Genomic DNA, 19,867 nt, shown 5'->3' on the forward strand with positions numbered 1-19,867 from the left:
ACTAACATATTTCACTAAATACAGTTTTTAACCAAGCTATCGTCATACTGGTACCTTTCACTTGTCAAAGGACTAAAAATCATTCTCATTCAACTCATTCATTCAAAACAAAAACTTCCGTCGCTTGACATTTTATTTAGACAGAACCAATTCCAATCTCTGTGGACATAACTATTATTACCATAACAAGGCAAACTCTTAGAAACTAAGAGGAGCATGCCTAGAAATAACACCAATTTACAGGCATAAACAGAAATACGATGACAGTTGTACATTTTTTTTGTATTTAGTTACGTCACACGTATTACGATTCAATTATATCTTCACCTACCAGCGCATCTATTATATACACACGACTGATATTCGCCGCTATCGGCAAATATCGAAGGTAGTTTTCATTTTTTTGTATCGAAGTATTAGCACTTATTGTAACAATTACAAGAAGTTGGTTGTTATTGTTACAATAAGTGTTATGTTTTAACAGCACCTCTCTGTGTTAAATTTTATAGCGAGATAGACACTGTTACGATGCGTGCTAATACTTCAATATAAAAATGTAAAACTACCCTCGATAGCAATCTTGTGTACAGAATAGATGTGCAAAGGCACCTAGCGTAAAAATACGAAGCTTGCACACATTTATTTTTTTAGAAAAATCCATGGTTTTTAAAATAATTATAAAAAATAATAAAATTATGAATTAGTGAAAATCTCTTAAGTACAAAATAGAAAACTTAATAAAATAAATTTTAATAATACCTAAATATTACCTACTTAATAATAAGATGGGGTTCTTTGACAAATTTTACATTTTATAACATTTTTTTACAATTGTAAGTTTACTTTTGACTAAAAATAAAAAATATTTTTCTTTTCAATGTTTTCAGATACCTAAATATTATTTAATTGATCAAGTTTAAATTGTGAATTAAAAAAAAAATGTCTATCGCCTTAAACTATGCGAAACCAAACACTACACTTTGACAAAAAATACTCATCTATCTATAAAATATCTGAAATTATGCCTTTTAATCATACATAAAACAAGATATTTTATAGATAGAATAATATTTTTATTTTATATGAATAATAATATGAACTAGCTAACAGTCCCACGATGGCCGCGCGGCTTAAGCGTCGGCTTATAACGTCGTGGGTCCAGGTTTTAATCCTGGGTCTGGCATGTAGACATATTTTTTTCAATTTGTGTAGGGTCAGAGAATGGACTTAATAGGATGAGAAAGTGGTTGACATCCGTTTCTCGTTAAAACAAAATCTGTTAGAGGCCCATGTGTTAACATTAAAAAACAACTATCTAACGATAGTGGAGTTCGATACACTTCAATTTATGTCACTAAGACCTAACGTCCACTTACACAAATCCAAAATACAACAAACAACAAACGAGATTTCTTAGAGCAAGTGGGTTTGAAGTATTAAATAACTGTATTTAGCACAGAGGCAATAATTATTATTGTATGGTTTAAAATAATATTACATACGGTTACATAATAATATTATGTCGCTATAGAATGAGCTACAAAAATATTAATTGTTTACGTTATCGGTTGATAATAAAAATGACGTACGCACGTTCGGTCCCTTCTCGACTGACCATTATTTCAAAGTCTTAACTACAGATACTTTATCCAAGCTAATTAGTGAACGGGTAGCAAACACCTTTATTGGTATAATATATAATAAGAATTTACACGAATTAAGTTTTCACCGGAATGGGTCCTTTCATGTAATTTCATCTTATTAAAATATATGCATGGGTAATTGCATTTATTATAAAAATTATGTATATGACTTTTCACTAGAATTGGTCTTTTTATGCAATTTCATGCTACCAAACGTTGTGGATGCGTAACTACACTTATCTCATTAAAATGGCTTTTCAACAGAATGAGTCAATTTTAGCGATATTATGACACGTTGTGCATGGGTAATTACATAAATATAAGATTTAAATGGCTTCTCACCAGAATGAGTCTTTTTATGCCGTTTAATGCTACCAGATTAAATGCATGAGTAAATATTAGATAAATCACATTTAAATAGCTTATCACCAACATGAGTATTTTTGTGTATTTTCATGCTACTGGACGTTATGCACGAGTAATTACATTTATCATATTATGACTATTCACTAGTATGAGTCAGTTTGTGTCTTTTCATGTTACCAGACGACGTGCATGAGTAAGTGCATATGTCACATTTAAATGGCTTTTCACTAGAATGAGTCATTCTGTGTGTTTTTAAGACATCTGATCGTTTGCATGAGTAATTACATATATCACAGTTAAATGGCTTTTCGCCCGAATGAGTCATTTGATGTGTTTTCATCCAACCTGACGTCGTGCATGAGTAATTGCATGTGTCACATTTAAATGGCTTTTCACCAGAATGGGTCATTTTGTGTGTTTTCATGTTACCTGAATTTCTGCATGAGTAATTGCATAAATCACATTTAAATGGCGTTTCGCCCGAATGAGTCATCTGATGTGTTTTCATGCTACCTGATGTCGTGCATGAGTAATTGCATGTGTCACATATAAATGGTTTTTCACCAGAATGTGTCATTTTATGTGTTTTCATTTTACTTGACTGTCTGCATGAGTAATTGCATTTATCACAGTTAAATGGCTTTTCACCAGAATGAGTCATTTTGTGTGTTTTCATGTTACTTGATTGTCTGCATGAGTATTTGCACTTATCACATTTAAATGGTTTTTCACCAGAATGAATCATTATGTGTCTTTTCATGATACCTGATTGTTTGCATGCGTAATTGCATTTATCACAGTTAAATGGGTTTTCACCAGAATGAAACATTTTATGTGTTTTCATGCTACCAGACGTCGTGCACGAGTAATTGCATTTGTCACATTTAAATGGTTTTTCACCAGAATGGGTCATTTTGTGTCTTTTCATGTTACCTGATTGTTTGCATGAGTAATTGCATTTATCACAGTAAAATGACTTTTCACCAGAATGAGTCATTTTATGTGTTTTCATGCTACCAGACGTCGTGCATGAGTAATTGCATCTATTACAGTTAAATGGCTTTTCACCAGAATGAGTAATTCTGTGTGTTTTCATGTTACTTGATTGTCTGCATGAGTATTTGCATTTATCACATTTAAATGGTTTTTCAGCAGAATGGGTCATTTTGTGTCTTTTTATGTCACCTGAACGTTTGCATTTATCACAGTTAAATGGCTTTTCGCCAGAATGAGTTATTTTTAGTGACTTCATGACGTGACCAGGACGAAATCTTGAAAAATGACCATCGTAATCGGAATTGGTCGTTTTCCCAATTGTGGTTTTGTGTATCGCTTTGTGAAGCAACATTAGGTCGAAGGACGAAAAAAAATCAAAACAGATACTGCACACAAAATTTTGTTTATGAAACGATTTTTTTTCCAGTCGTATAAAAGCCACTAATAATTCTGTGTTTACCATATTCGATAGACAGATATCACGTTTACTATTGCGACAAGCGACATCTTTGAACTTTTCTATATAATCCTTGAGTTCTTGCTTAGTGTCTTGTTCCTCAATGTGCAGGTTGTCGCTGGACGCTTGTGCTTCAGTCACGTCCCAGGGCGATATGAGACTCGCAATATTGGCCGCTACAGTGCTTTTAGCGATAATCTATAAAAAAACATTTAAAAGTATTAATAAATTATGAGATTTTTAATAACAGTTCATTATAAGTAAACGATCCAGTTAGAAATATTATACCTAGACATGGTGTTAGCGAACCTTTTCACGAAGGCACGCGTGCCAAAAATTTCCAAATATAATTTTTCGACTGTTTGTTATTGGGAAAAAATGAAAAAGTAGTTTTTAAAAAATCTATTAAAAAAAGTTTAAATATTACAATGATATATTCTATCTTTCACCGTGTTTCTAGACGACTGCATATCTTTTCTTCTTTGAATATATTATTTTTGCTTGTTTTAAAATTTTTCAAAATGGTCGTGGGAGCATTTTAACCACGCTTCTTTTATAGATTTCCCATAACTGCACGGTTTTCCATATTCACGGTCTGTCAGAATTACTACTACTAGCTCCACCAAGTTTTTGCTTTTAATTGGTACAGACATTTTTGTTGGTGCCAATGAAATAGTTTGTTACTGTATTACTTAGCTTGGTTCTTACACACAAAATGACACCAGAATTGCTGCGATCAGATAAGGCATTCTCTCGCTACAGTGGTCTCAAGCATTGTAAATCGATCAAAATCAGAAGTTCGCGGAGCGGCTTCCACCGCCGCCTGATGAGGTGAGTGCGATAATATTATGTGTTACGCATAAGGCATTAAAAGCGATTTGTTCAAATATATATTCTCATTAAACAAATTCTTGAAGAGTATTTGCCTATTATTTTGTATACAATACGATCTGTCATTTATGCACGAGTTGCGACGTTTGCGCATCGATTGGTAAATACCACTGGTAAAAATAATATTAAAAAGTGTAGAAAATACGCATAGCTATGTTGTAATTATATATATTAATAGTGTATATAAGTACTTATATTTATTGGTATCACTGTTTTGTATTTTTTTTATTATTATATAAGGTATTTTTTTTTCTCTTTAACATAAAACATTCGCGTGCCATAGGTTCACTATAACTGCTTATAACTAGTTTCCGAGTGATCGATCGATTAAAACCGGATATGGTACTGGTTGGTGTAAATTGGTACATAATCTAATGCTATTAATAGGTACTGCCGCTGAGCGATCTTGGATAACACACTAAGCTTCGATTTTTGGAGTCGCGAACATACTTCAATTTAAATCAAGCACAATCTTAAAAAGCTTGACATAATCATAATTATTAATAGATACTTATATATCATTTTATAAAACGCGTTTTCTATCAGAAACTGTGCTTTTTCAGATCTTTAATTCCATCGTCTACAATATAATTGTAATGTTATTTAACACTTTCTATAAACCTACTCGATATATCACAATAACAATTATTAATAGTTACTAAAAAACTATTAAAATTTGAAATAAGCACACAGGTGTACGTATGAATTTTAACAAGAAAGAAAAATGTAAAGGATAGCTTATTTATAAAATAGAAATAGTTCCAGGTTTAGTATTTATTCAGAGTTCACAGAGATTAATTAAAAATATAGGAGAATACTTCAAACGGTACCTACACGAAAATAGATTAACAGGATAGGACTTAAAGATTAAAACCACACTTAACACTAGAAACGCATCTTGATAGTATAAGTGGAAAGCCACGGATAATATCCATACAGCCGAAAGTGAGGGAGTCTAAAAAAAATCTTCTAGACCCTCTCCACCATAAGGCCGTACTTCAACTGTTGCGGGGCCCAAATGATAGACCCACACTCAAGTCTGCATCTAACCAAGGAGTTATAGAGAATTTTTAGTACCGTAACATCCGAAAAGACCCGGGAAGTACGCAAGATAAAGCACAACTGTTTTAGCGCCTTTTCACAAATTGTATTCATATGACCACTAAACGTAAGTTTATTGTCAAATGTAATCCCTTAGGTATAAAGCCCACCAAAAAAGCGTTCGGTGCGCTCACTACTGAGAAGGCCCCCTCTCAACCGCGCATTACTATTTACCTATGTAATAAGGGGCTCAAGGAGCACAAAATAATTATTATTATCAGCGTCTCTCATAACAAAGCAATAAAAATATTATTAAATTTCTCGGGGCATGTAATTAATATTGGACACGCAATAACTAAACAAAGAGCTCATTGTTCTTAAATATTGGCTTCTCGCCCGTCTTATCGACGACGCTTCGAGGAGCGTGATTTTGCTTGCCGTGTTCAATGAATGGTGGACTACGTTGTATTTTCGTCAATTCGTATCGCTGCGAAGCCAAAAAAACGATGACTCATGGGGCAGGCGGGCACAAGGCGTCGTCAAATCTAGTATGCGCTGGCGTATTTGATTACGTGGTATTTTCGATGATTTACACGCCACTTGTGAAATTTTGCGCGAGAGCCCCACTCGCTCCGTTAAGTGGGTTTTACGCCTTACAGATGATATTCCCGAAAGAAGTCTGCCGTGCATCGAATCAGTGGCGCACCCAGGATTTAATATTGCGGGGGGGGCCCAAGGAGGAGAATGTAAATTAGTCCCATAGACTCTTTTTCTTCTCCACAGCTTAATTTCTCGTTTATCGGTCTTTTGTCTATTGCACTCGGTGTACCTATACCATGGTCCCCACATCCTGATTCGTGCCCTCAGGCTTGGATATTTGGTGGGCCCCCTACCTACCGCTAAGATTAAATGCAGTGTGAAACACTACAATAACGTTTTTCAAATTGTATTTTAGTTCAAATTAAGGGTACTTATACAGTGAATTATTGGCGATTTTTAATACATCTACTTTCTCATCTTCTTCATCTACTCGAGTATCGACACATAATAATCAAAAAATATATTGCACAATTATATAAGTATGTTGATACATATAGCCGTCTAATATAATAACATAACTAAATATTATAAGTAATAATATAAGAATATTATTAATACGTTTAACTACGGCACTGGCTGTCCGCCAATGCTAAATACTAATTAATACTAATTACAGTTAAATGTTCACTTGAGTGTCCGGCGTGACATCAGTGTATAATCGAAGGTCTATTGTAACGGTCGCATAATCAATGTAATCTTTTACTCTGTATATTATTATTCATGATGATGATAATAATAAAGTTAATCATATGAAGAAAACCATGTTCATAATTTAACATCCTCTAAACGATCCATTATCCCAACATGGAAGCAGAACGTGGTTGAAATATAAAACTAGTGCAACGTGGTTTAGAACGTAAAACCAGTGCTCCGTAAATTGTACCGCGGGTTCACGGTAACAATAATACAAGTGCGATCACAGCGGATCAGAAAACCGACCGCTTAATTAAGTGAAACGCAGTGGCGGCGTAAGGCTGCAAAATAATTCAATAAAGAAAAAAAAAAAAAAAAAAAATGGCAAATCTAACGAAGATCACAGAGGTAAATATACCAATCTTCGAAGGAAGGAATTACAATAGCTGGAAATACAGGTTGCTGAACATTCTAGAATACAACGAGTGTCAAGCGCCAGCAATCCGAACAATGGAAACAACAGAAAAATATGCGGAATGGAAAAAACTAGATTTAAAAGCCAAAACCATTCTAATTAGTGCAGTTTCCGATAGCCAATTAGAATTTATCAAGAACTGCGACACGACATTGACAATGCTGAAAAAACTAGATGAAATACACTCAACGAAATCAACGCCGATGCAGATAATCTGCAGGTCAAAAATCGAGGAAATTAAAATGAAAAACTATGCAACAGTCGATGATTTCTTCTTAGACTTCCAGAAAACCTGCAATGAATATGTAAATGCAGGTGGTACTCTTCAACAAGAAGAGCAGATAAGATATTTAATAAAGGCACTACCGTTAAGCTATAGTGCGATAGGTGATTTCATTGACATAGTTCCGACGGAAAAACAAACAATGGAATATGTCAAATCGAAAATCAGGGAAAAAAGCCTAACAAACACGGAAAATTCACAAAAGACGAATGTCAGCACGTTCAATACGAAAACAAAAACAAAAGGCCTGTGCTATATATGTAATAAGCAAGGACACAAGCAGCAACAGTGTTGGTTCGCAAATCAAACCGACAATCTACAGCAGGGATATGGGCCCAGCACCAGAAACAGCGGCAATACATCACAACAGCCGACGAACAAAAACAATTTACGAGAAATTTGGATATCACAGAGGCAGAGGCATCGAGCAGCAGCAACAACAACAAAACTTGAAGATGTGGGCTCTTCAAGTTAATCATCATAAACTCAGTGTAAACAGTGAAGAAACAAGTGAGAGTGAAATAAAGTGGCTACTCGATAGCGGGTGCACAGATTACCTAGTGAAAAGCGATAAGTTCTATTCAAGTTGCGTTGAGCTTAAAGAGCCAATCGACGTAAACCTACCCGACGGAAAAAAGTTGCGAGCAACAAAAGTGGGAAATATTGTAAGTTACTTTAAAAACCATAACAATGTTGAGCCAGTAGAACTAAAAAACGTCTATTTAGTAGAAGGTTTAAAGAAAAATCTGTTAAGTTTTTCAAAAATAACACAAAATTGCACAATAGTAGCGCGCGATTCAAACGCCAAAATCTTTGATAAAAAAACCAGAAACCTTATAGCAGTGGCTAATAAAATAAATGATTTATACTACATGACTAGCTGTGTAAAAAATCCTAAAGATTCAAGCAAGATTAGTACATACAATGATTATCCAAATGAAGCCTTCACAAATACAACGAGATTAACAAAAAAGGAAAAGTGGCATCGTGCGTTAGGCCATGTAAACTTTAGATATCTAGAAAAAATAGTAAAAGATAAGTTACTTGATGGACTACCAGACCATCTTGAAAAACAAGAAATGAAATGCGCGACATGTATTGAAAGTAAAATGGCAAATTTACCTTTCGAAAATCACCGCGCGAAAACAACAGCGATAAACGAAATAATACACACCGATCTAAACGGTCCGCACAATATTGTGGGCTATAAAGGTGAAAAATACTTTTTGACTGTCATAGACGATTACAGCAAATGTGCAAAAATTTATTGTATAAAAAATAAATCAGAAACGGCCGAGTGTCTCAAAAATCACATTAACTTTGTAGAGAATCAATTCGGGAAATCAATAAAAAGATTGCAATGCGATAAGGGGACCGAATATTTAAATCGAGAAATATACGAATTTGCAAACAAAAAGGGAATCGAAATTTTACCATGTCCGACAAACGTACACGAACTCAATGGAGTCGCTGAACGTTATAATAGATCAGCAATGGATATAGCAAGATGTTTAATTAAAGAGGCGCGCATAAGTAAAATTTATTGGCCCGAGGCAATAAATACAGTTGCCTATTTAAAAAATCGAACTATCGCAAATACGTGCGAGAATAAAACGCCTTATGAAATATTTTTCGGGGTTAAGCCGAAAGCCAAACATTTAAAAATTTATGGCTCAAGAGTTTTTGTCCGAATTCCGGAAATAAACAGAAAAAAATGGGACGATAATTCACAAATCGGAGTACTCGTAGGATATACACATTTCGGGTACCGAGTTTTGGTTAAAAATAAGGTGATCGAGGCAAGACATGTGCAGGTTTTCGAAAAAGGTACAAGACTAATATGCCTAGAAAATCAGACTAATGAAAACACTTTCGACGGAAATAACGAATCACAAAACCGTGTAAACATTGATCTAAATGAGCAGGGCTCGGAGATCGAATTAAGCGAAAGTGAAAATGAGCGTGAAAATGATAATGATAATGAAGTATTTGTTGAAAATGAACAGGCGAGCGAATCGGTCAAAGTTAAAACTAGACAAGTATCCACACGCGAAAAAAAGACAGTCGAGCGTTACGGAAATCCTATAGCTCACTGTATATACGTTAATTACATAAACGCAAATGCGCCAAGTACATATGAGGAAGCTATAACCTCAAAAGACTCTGACCATTGGCGAGCGGCGATGGATTCAGAAATTAACTGTCTAAATAAAAACAAAACATGGTGTCTAGTCGAAAAGCCGACTGATAAGAAAATAATCGATGTTAAATGGATATTTAAAAGAAAGAGCGATGATACATATAAAGCGCGTCTAGTAGTACGCGGCTTTCAACAAAGAGAACACTTGGAAAACGTTTATTCCCCCGTGGGAAAAATGTTAACTTTTAAAATTCTTGTGAGTTATTGCACAACGAATAATCTCTTCATTGACCAGATGGACGTTGAGACCGCATTTCTCAATGGACCAGTTAAAAGCGAAGTTTATATTTACCAGCCAAAAGGCTATCAAAAAGAAAAAAATAAAGTCTGCAAACTAGAGAAAGCGTTATATGGTTTGCGAGAAAGTCCACTTGCGTGGTACGAAACATTCGATGAATATGAAAAAAAATTAGATTTCAAGAGAAGCGAATACGATAATTGTCTTTATGCAAAAACCGAAAATAAGGAATCAATATATCTCCTGGTATTCGTAGACGATCTGTTGATCTGTGGGAAAGACAAATTAAAAATTGACTTAATTAAGAAAAGTTTAATGAAAAGATTTACGATGAAAGACCTTAATGAGGTTAAAAGTTATATAGGCATCGATATTGATTACAATAAAGATCAAAACAACATGAAGCTAAGCCAGACAAAATATATCGAATCATTAGCCTCTAAATATCAGTTAGAAAATTCTAAACTATACGAAACTCCAATGGAGACAAACCTAAGAATCGATCAAGCGAGCGAAACAGATGAATCAATAAAATACAGAAACTTGATCGGCGAACTTTTATACATAAGCTCAGGCACTAGACCTGATATCGCGTACAGCGTTAATTACTTAAGCCGTTTTCAAAACTGCTACGACATAACCCATTACAAGTATGCGATGCGAATTCTAAAATACTTATTAAAGACCAAAGATCTAAAATTAAGATATGGCAAAAACGAAAAGAACGATAAAATTGATTGTTACGTCGACTCAGACTATGCGGGCGACAATATAGACAGAAAGTCGACGAGCGGTTATGCTATTCGACTAAACGGAAATTTAATTTTTTGGAAGTCAAAAAAACAAAATGTGGTTACAAAATGCTCCACTTTCGCGGAATATATAGCACTGTCAGAAGCAGTCACAGAAATTTTATTTGTGAGAAATATATGTAACGAAAGTTTTGATTTAAAAGTAAACACACCAATCAAAATTCACGAGGACAATAGCGGAGCTTGAGCTTGAAAGGCTTGCCTTCTGTATCAGATTGTTCTCCATCACATTCTCGCTTTACGTCCATTTTAATGTTAGAAAGGAAGAACGTGACAAACTGGATACATTCAAGGTACATTAATTTAAGAGAAGTGTTGCCGCAAAACATAATTATTTATTGTCAATGGCCGAGATACTGAAATATTCCTATCTTTCAACCTGAACGAAACAAATCTAACTAAACCATAGACAATATACGTACAAATTGTATGAGTAGAAATTAGACCGGAAATGGTTTGAGATTAGACGTTTAGTTCAGTGTATTAATGAAAATCAAACCGTTCTCGGACCATCAGAAATGGTTTGACATGAAACGTCAAACCAATTCGGGCGATCTATAGACTAATGACGATCTGTCAAGTGATGATGGGAATTATTCAGTATTTATATATCGTGAGATGTTCATATCAATATTTAAGACATTTAAACCATAGGAGTTCACTCAAATTATGTATATTATAGATTAATAATCAATACATATTATTCATAACTAACCATACGCGAAATGAAGCCGCTTTTGGTCCTATTATCCCAAAATCCAGCCATATTTTCTATGGAAAAAGTTGGATTTAATATCATTACTTACCTATACACTTATAATTATTATTATCATGTCAGACCAAGAATTTATTTTCATTTTATTTAGGTACGTATATTTTGTAACGGATATTCTAAATTACAAGCTATCTTAAATCAACCCGGAATGATCAGGTTTTATATTATTAAGTACTTACCTAACGAATTTTATCAAATTAATATGTTCGATTGTCACAATATCATACTGCCAGGGCTCGAAATGGACCGAAACGCTATTCCTGTTCCTGAAATCGATAAAATTATCGCTCCGTTTCGTGGGAAAAATAATTTGACCGCCTGAGCTAGATAGGCCATATAATAGAAAATCTAACATACCTATTTTTTTTATGAAATACACAAAAAATTGATAATATCTATGTCTTCTAACTATGCATTGTTCTTCAGAAAACTGTCGTGCGCTCCGGTTTGTAAACTTTTTCATTTCGAGCGTTGCATACTGTCGACATGAATACAAACTATCAAGTGAGCAATTATGAAAAGCTTTAAGCAAAAGCTATTTTTAAAAACTTTTGTCATAGGTACTTACCTATAAATCTTATAAATGAATTAAATAAATGGCTACCTATTCTAGAAGCATTATTTATATTTTTTACAGTTTTAAATTTGTGTTATTGTAGACGACGATAGGTTAGAATTTCATACAAGTTGACGTTTCAATAAATGTGTATCTGTCTTAGAGACTAATATGTTATTGAATTAATTTTAATTGAACTAATTTTATTATTAGTCGTCAGAAAAGCGTTCCCGTGGACCTTTTGCCAAACGGTCCCAAATTCAAGAAATCTAACGTTCCATTTGATTTGTTTAATTCAGGTTGAATGAAACGAGCCTCGGAACATTAATTTAAGAGAAGTGTTGCCGCAATACGTAATTATTTATTAGGTCGAAATGCCGAAATACTGAAAAGTCTATTCCGTGTAAGCGATCAAACAATAAATTGTGTTTTATTGGATTTAAGTTTTGGACTATTCTATTTGAGTAGTTTTTTTCCACTCGGGTTTTGCCTTTCGATATTTTCAAGCACTAGGTACGCATATTCACCAATGGCAAATACACACTAACAGCGTTTTCTGTTACACCCATGACTATTGGGCATATCCCGTGTAACGTATGAAAAAACGGGTGTGGGAGTGTGGGAAGGATTGTAGGAAAGGATGGGATTTGGATGGGAATTACGAGGAAAAGGCAGGTGCGCCTGCGTATGGGGAGCGTGGAAATGGGATAGGAGATGGGATAGGATAGGAGTGCGGCAGAGCTATGAGACGCGGGGAAGCAGGGTCGTGGGTAGGTTGACATTACGTCCAAAACCTCAGTCACCTGTCGGCATGCGTTACTCATTCGTTTATTGCTGTAATGATAAAATACATAAAAACACAATGATGAGTTATCTCGGTTTGAGCGCCACTCTATGAAATGCATAGAGAAAATAATAAAGGTAATAATTAAATAAAAAGCGGGTATTAAATTTTAACGGAGGTATAATAATTGATGTATAAAAATAACTAGCAGTCGAGAGGGTAAATATAAAGCTGAAATGCCATAAGATAATTTAGATAATTTAAATAACAGATAAAATGCTAGTTTCGGTGGACCGTAACGAAATGGATTAAAATAAATACCACGATAAAATGATCTCAACTCCTTTCGCCCTCGATTCCTTCCAAGGCAGAATCGAGAGGTGGCCCTCCATCGTGTGTCTTCAAGGGTTTCGGGACCATGGGCTTCCTTCCGTCTCCATGGCCTGAGAGGGACGTCCTTCGGCGGGCGACCAGAAAACGAGTCCCATTTTAATCGTTTCGAGACGTCAGAAACTTAGAGCCATGTGCTTCGGCCGGAGACCCGGAACTTAAGAGTGATGTTCTTCGTACCGATGTCAGAAACTGAGAGCTCTGCTTCGTACGGATGTCAAAAACTAAGAGAGCAAATCTCGCTTTGCCTTCGAGTAAAAAAGCCGTCCGCTTTTTGCGCCGGAAATAGTTCAACCGACCGTTGTTCAAACTAGTCGGTGTGCGCATGCGTCCTCAGGTAGCCTTTTTTGCGTTGTGTTGCCATCATAAAAAAGTGTGATCATGTAAATAAGATGACACCCGATATACCTCTAAATTACGTCGTAATTATTACTTATTAGGTGTAACCACGTCATCTGACCTCCTAGTCAACAGTGGGCGTACGAACGTTTAAAATTCCTTGATTAACTGTCAAAATGTTCAACATGTACTTAGCGTGAAAGAATTTGTATGTAATTATAATTATTATAGTATGTCAGGAAAGAATGTGATTGTGCCAAATAAAAGAGACGAAAGCCAAGGCCTGAACAAATACGATGCATGAGTGCGAGTGAGAAAGTATTCGGCACCCTTACAATCTCTGCGACACGCGCTAGAGTAAGATAAAAGGTCTACATTTGTGTAAGCTAGTTTCCAAAAGTATCGCCATCAAATCGGGGCAAAACGCTTCACACAGCGTCGATAACTTGCGAGCTCGTGTTGCTAAAATTGATATTTTTGGTGTTAAACATAAAGTCAGTGGTAAATATTTTTAGTTAATTAAGTAGAAAAGATGGTTCTGTGTGTTGTCTTAAAATGTGGTAGCCGTACTGATAAGCAAGAAGATGGTATTACGTTTCAAAGGTAAGTTGATACATGTTTGTGATAATTTATTTGTATTTTATTATATATTTTAATATCAGTGGCCTAGTGTTTCTTTAAAATAACTTAAATTATGGATATCTTTATCTAATGGTTGCATTTTGACCGCTTAAAAATACTATATAACGTAAAAAAATAGAAAATTATATTTTAATTCTGAGCGTCTAGTGCGAGCACTTTTGGCGAGCACTAGCGAAATGGTCTATGGTCTCGAACATTTGTAGACAAATGCGTTCGCTCGCTCACAGACCAAACGCAAGGCACGCGGCTTAATTTAGCAATGCAACGGGTGGCGTCTAGATGTAACTATAGTCTAAGCCAAAGATATTATTTAATATTAGGGGCTAGTTAAAAAAAAAAAAAGATGGCAACACTGCTTAATATAAAAAGAGTGGAAAAATACTTGGTCGCGGAGGCACGGAATTGAGTTCGCGAATTCTCGAACAATTAAACGAATTCAGATAATTAATAATTAGAATATAAGCGATATAGTTAACATTAGGAACAATATAAGATTAATTTGAATACTGATAAACATAAGTTTCTTTTGTAAAAATAACCGTTGAAAATATTGTAAAGCCACGTGATCAACAAAGAAAGACTATTCATTTATTATTTAATATTTTGTGAATCCCGGGTCTTACCAACATCTCGAGCTAGCCACAGAACCCGGGATATCTCAATACCTTCACTGTTATTTTTAACCTATATAATAAATCAATTGATACAATAAAGTAGGGACACTTTTTTGCCTACCCATTCAGTCAAGGATCAAGCAGTAAGTATAACGAACAAGACATTGTCAAAGGGCCATGTCTTTTGACTTTCTCTTGTCTATCCGTGCATGGTGCAAAATAATCACACCCAATGTCCGTGTGCCTGGCTCAAAATACGGGTGGCATTTTGTTTGTATTGCACTGACAGATATGTTATTTTGCTGCGTTGAAGATTAATATTGTATTTAGCAACGTCTGTAAGTAGAAGAAAACTTTAAAATTGAAAAAATCCATCCCATTTGCCATTTGAATACCTAGATCCTCTCTCGTTATGATTGAGAAAATGCTTGTTATCATTTTCGCTCCATTTTTTTGTTTTGACAACAAAACATATCTAATTATTATTGAAGTATATCACCGTGTCAAGTAAGACGTGTTTGTATTTATTATAAATATTAGTTTCAACGGTAAACACTTTTCAGTATTGTGGCAACACTTTTCTAACATCCTGAATGTATCTTGTCTGTCACGTTGTTCCTGCCATATTTACACTTAAGACCCTCGCATTCATGTAACGCAAGAGAATGCGGACGTTTCAAGTTGCAATTTCGAGGTTAGTTTTTAGAAACTAAATTATTTTACAATAACATTCGATTAAGAATAACAATGATTGGTTTAATATTATAAACGGTGGCTTTTTTTACCAACTATGTAGGAACATAAAGTGATATTAAACTTTGTTTAAAAAAATTACACGTGTATACAATTTCACAGCTACGATACATCTGTGATATTATAGGTTAGGTTAATTTATCTACTAATTCATGTTAAATATAAATATTATACAATGTTATGACGTACACCCGGGTCCCGTAATAATCTCAAAGGCACTTAATCTTCAACCGGTCCTGCCCTTAGACCGATTGAGAACCTTTGCTTAGCTAGCTCAGTCTTATTTGGGAGAGGGTGGTCACCTAAAGGTCTTGTCCGACACTATATGAATGCACTGTGACAATATTATTTAACTTTTTATTGTTTAAGAATCGTCACCTAGTAGTAGGTTGACGTCTAGGTCAATAATTATCTAATTGACCTTCAAATCAAATTTACTTTCGTAAATATTTACGTAATCACCAATGACAGCTGATCTCCTGTCACTTGTCTTTGAATCAGATGTTTACGTAGAATACATCGCGGGTTATTTTTTTTAAATAAAAAAAACTTCTTCGATAATACTGATTTAATTGTTTATTTAAATTAATTTCAGTAAATAGATTTATTATATTTAAATGTTTATTAAAAATTACACAATTTATTTTAGCTTCAAATAATTACTTACTTATTTTATAACTTATTTTAGTTACTTAATTTATTGTATACGTATTTATTTTAATATTTATTTATTTAATTACACACGTCACACATATTCATGAGGTGAGAGTCAACGTCCTCTAGATTGAGGGTTATTGATTTTAGTACTTAAATCCTCGTAAGGGTACTGTAAACCGGTTGTCATACGCGGCTGATGATGAATGATGTCATCGTAAAGTGATGTAATTGTTTATATCAAACGCGGAATAATCGAAATAATTACAATTTCGTTACACTTTAAATGCCTCTCGAACTCAATTCGTAGCAAGGGCTTTCTCACGGAAAACTAATAAATGCATTAATTGCACACTATTTACGCAGTTAAATCTCGGCTTTCTTCCCGAGTGAATATTTTCAACATTTCGTCCGCAGAGGAACCAACACGACCTCCCTCTGCGGATTATACTACCCCACTCAAAAATTAAAAATTTTAAATCAAGATTGGTCTATCTGAAAGAAATCATCCATAGTTCACTCTGAGTGGCAGTGAGCTGCTCAGACTGTACTATGGGACTCATTACACGTTCATTATTATAGCTTTGTTTAGAGGTAGGCCGCGTAATTTCAAACAAAAATCGACATTTATGGTCGGACCGAAAAGTTGTGACGTCACAAATTTTTCGAAAAGAATGTCAGCTGAAGGCAAACATTTTCTGGCCTTGTCAGTTATCTGGTGATTACGTGACCCGAAACTGTTTTCACCGTGTTTACAAAATGTAATAATGCTTTTTTCAGTACATTAATATGGCGGACCTCTCTAATATAAAATCTGAGACAGATGATCAACCAGCTGTCGTCAAGCGCGAGATTATTGAAGATATAACACACCCATTATATGATGATGAATACAATCAACCGGGTTGTTGGAATTCAGATTACAGGCCAATACATCAGGTACGTTCAATTGTACGTATGTATATGTGCCGTTTCCTTCTCTTGATGCCGTCTTATATTGAAGGTTTGAATTTGCAATGCATCTTTGAAACCCATTTCACCATTATTAATCCGCTCCAACTTGTTTCATTTAGTGGTTTTAGCTAACACTGATATTTTAAAACAATTTATGTGTAGGTTTATAAATCTTTCGTCAAACCATGAGCATTTATTTATGATGATTTTTATACTTTGCAATCATTCGAATGTAAAGCAATAATTAATGCGATTATCTAAAATTGTGATAAACTGTATGGTGAATAAATGAAATTAATCGCCCGTGAGTCCTTTTTTGGTAAGTAGGTAATACAAGGTAAGCCTTAAAATACAATAAACGGAAGCAATATCTACGTGAAATGAGGTGGAAATAGACCAATTCTATTGTCAAATTTTATGTAACAAATTAATGTTGTAAGCCTCAAATTTTACTTAATTATCTACCATGCTGCATGATAACATAAATTGAGGCGTTCCAGCTAAACAGGTTGACAGGTCAAAACTGGCGCACTGCGCATGCATTATAAGTAAGCCGGTATAGGTAGTTTTAGATTTAACGTTTAGTTCACTGTATCAGCAAACTTCAAACCATTTTCTGACCGTCAAAAATGGTTTGGTCTGAAACGTTAAACCACTTCTCACGATCTGTCCAAGTAATGAAGTAATAAGACAGGACCTAACCTAAAAATGATAGTCATTTATTATATTCCGTACCTTTGTCATTTTCTCAACATAATATTGCGTTACCTATGAACATTATAATATTTTTAGGATTAAGAAAAATTGAGATTCTACTGCATTTATATATCGTGAGATGTTCATAATAATATTTTAACTATTTGTACAGTGGGAGTTCAGAAGAATTAGGTAGGTATATTATTGCGTAGTAACCCCTACCTATTATTCATTAGTAACCATATGCGAACAATAAACCGCTTTTGGTCGTGTTGTCCCATGATTCCACCCAAATTTTCTATGCATAGAGTTCGATTCGATATCATCACTTGTTTGGTATTTAGTGAGAGGTAGTGGCGGTCGCTACTCGACCGAAAAATTACAACAGAATGGATTGACTCGACTAAATGATTTTACTAAAGTACCTACTCGACTCAATTTTTCTGTTCGTACACGTTTAGTTACTAAATTACTCGCCTCTTGACTAAACTACTCGCCTGATCCGAACCGGGCTTAAGGGTGTCTCCTTGAGCGCAGCGACAAAATCAAACTTCATTGACGTGCCTATTCAATTGTGAAGACTCAACACTTGAAGGGTAATTTTTGAACAAAGCGGTACGCAAACAAGAAACAAAACGCAACAGTATCTTCAAAGGAGGCATTGTGCTTCAAACGGTGTCCAATAATGCAACAAAAATACTGAATGCACATTTATGGTCGCGTAAGAGTTTGAATTATATTTTTGTCTATGCTCTCATGACAGCTAGTTGGGGTTGACATTAGATTTTTCAACCTGGAAATGAATATATCTGCCAATGGTTTCGATAACCGAAATCGTTTCACAAAAGCCTCGTCTGTCATTTTGAATGGATCCTTACGGTTACCAACTCTTAACAACAAAATTTCAGCGTGAATCACTTCCATTTTGGGTAGGTACGTGTAAAATAACTTAAAATGTGGTAATGACATTATCATATTATTTAATCAGTACTTATTAGTTTTCACTGAATTCTTAAAACGATTGATTGTTGTACGTAGATAATTAATCCTTAAAGAAGCTACCTACTTAAATATTTACCTCATAATAGTGTTATTACAATATTCAGTACGAGAATGTGAACGGAACTTCTGATGTATTTTACAAACCTAATATTAATAAAATATGTACCTATGTTTCTGTATAACAAAACACAATAAATACGTACCTTATTGAGAATTTAAATACAAAACAACACTTCCAAGGGTAATATGTAAATGAAAAACAACAATAAATAAAGAGCCTTTCAACGTTACGTTCCGACATTTAATCTGTTTACCATCTGTCAAAATTAGCGCCTCAACCATCGAAGCTTATTAAGCTCAAAAGCCTCCGCCACTTTCAGACGCGTTTGTCAAAATCTAATTAGAAATTAAATTTCTCATACAATGACTTCGATACTGCTTTGTCCGAAAATTGCCCTTCTAGGTGGTCATAGTCCAGAAACTTTGCATTCTTTATGTTGGTTGATTTTCTTATATTGTTAGTATAAATTTTTTGATTGATTTATGTTTGTATTTTATTTCTTGACAGACCCCGCTCGTAAACCGCGACATGGAGTGTATGATTGCACCTGATATCTTTGAGAGACAATCTGCACAGTCGTTTGGTGAAATTGAAGTGCAAGAAATGGCCATCAAAAAGGAAATAGCGATTGCTTCTGCGAAAAAAGTCCGTCTGAGGTTGAACAGAGCTTCATTTTTCGTTAGAAATTTTGTTTGCAACGTGTGTTGTAATTTTTTTTCATCTGCGCTCATTTTGAAGTCCCATAAACGTATGCACGATGCGTCAGTGACTTTCGATGAAATGGCTTTTCCATGCGACCAAAGCAGTCACTTGTATGAAAAGTTTGATGCGTCGACGTTTGCAAGTGATTCACAGGTAAGTCATATAATATACATGCTCATTTGATTATTGTTGTTACGTATATAATGTATTATATATTGTCATCTGAAACTTATATGAATAATATGCTTCTATATATATTTTTATTTGTAATCATAATAGGTATCATCCAGTGGCGAAGGATGTACATAGA

Source organism: Rhyacophila brunnea, unplaced genomic scaffold, assembly GCF_057557595.1.
Source record: "Rhyacophila brunnea isolate RB1 unplaced genomic scaffold, BYU_Rbru_1.0 scaffold_13, whole genome shotgun sequence".
NCBI classification, from domain to species: domain Eukaryota; kingdom Metazoa; phylum Arthropoda; class Insecta; order Trichoptera; family Rhyacophilidae; genus Rhyacophila; species Rhyacophila brunnea.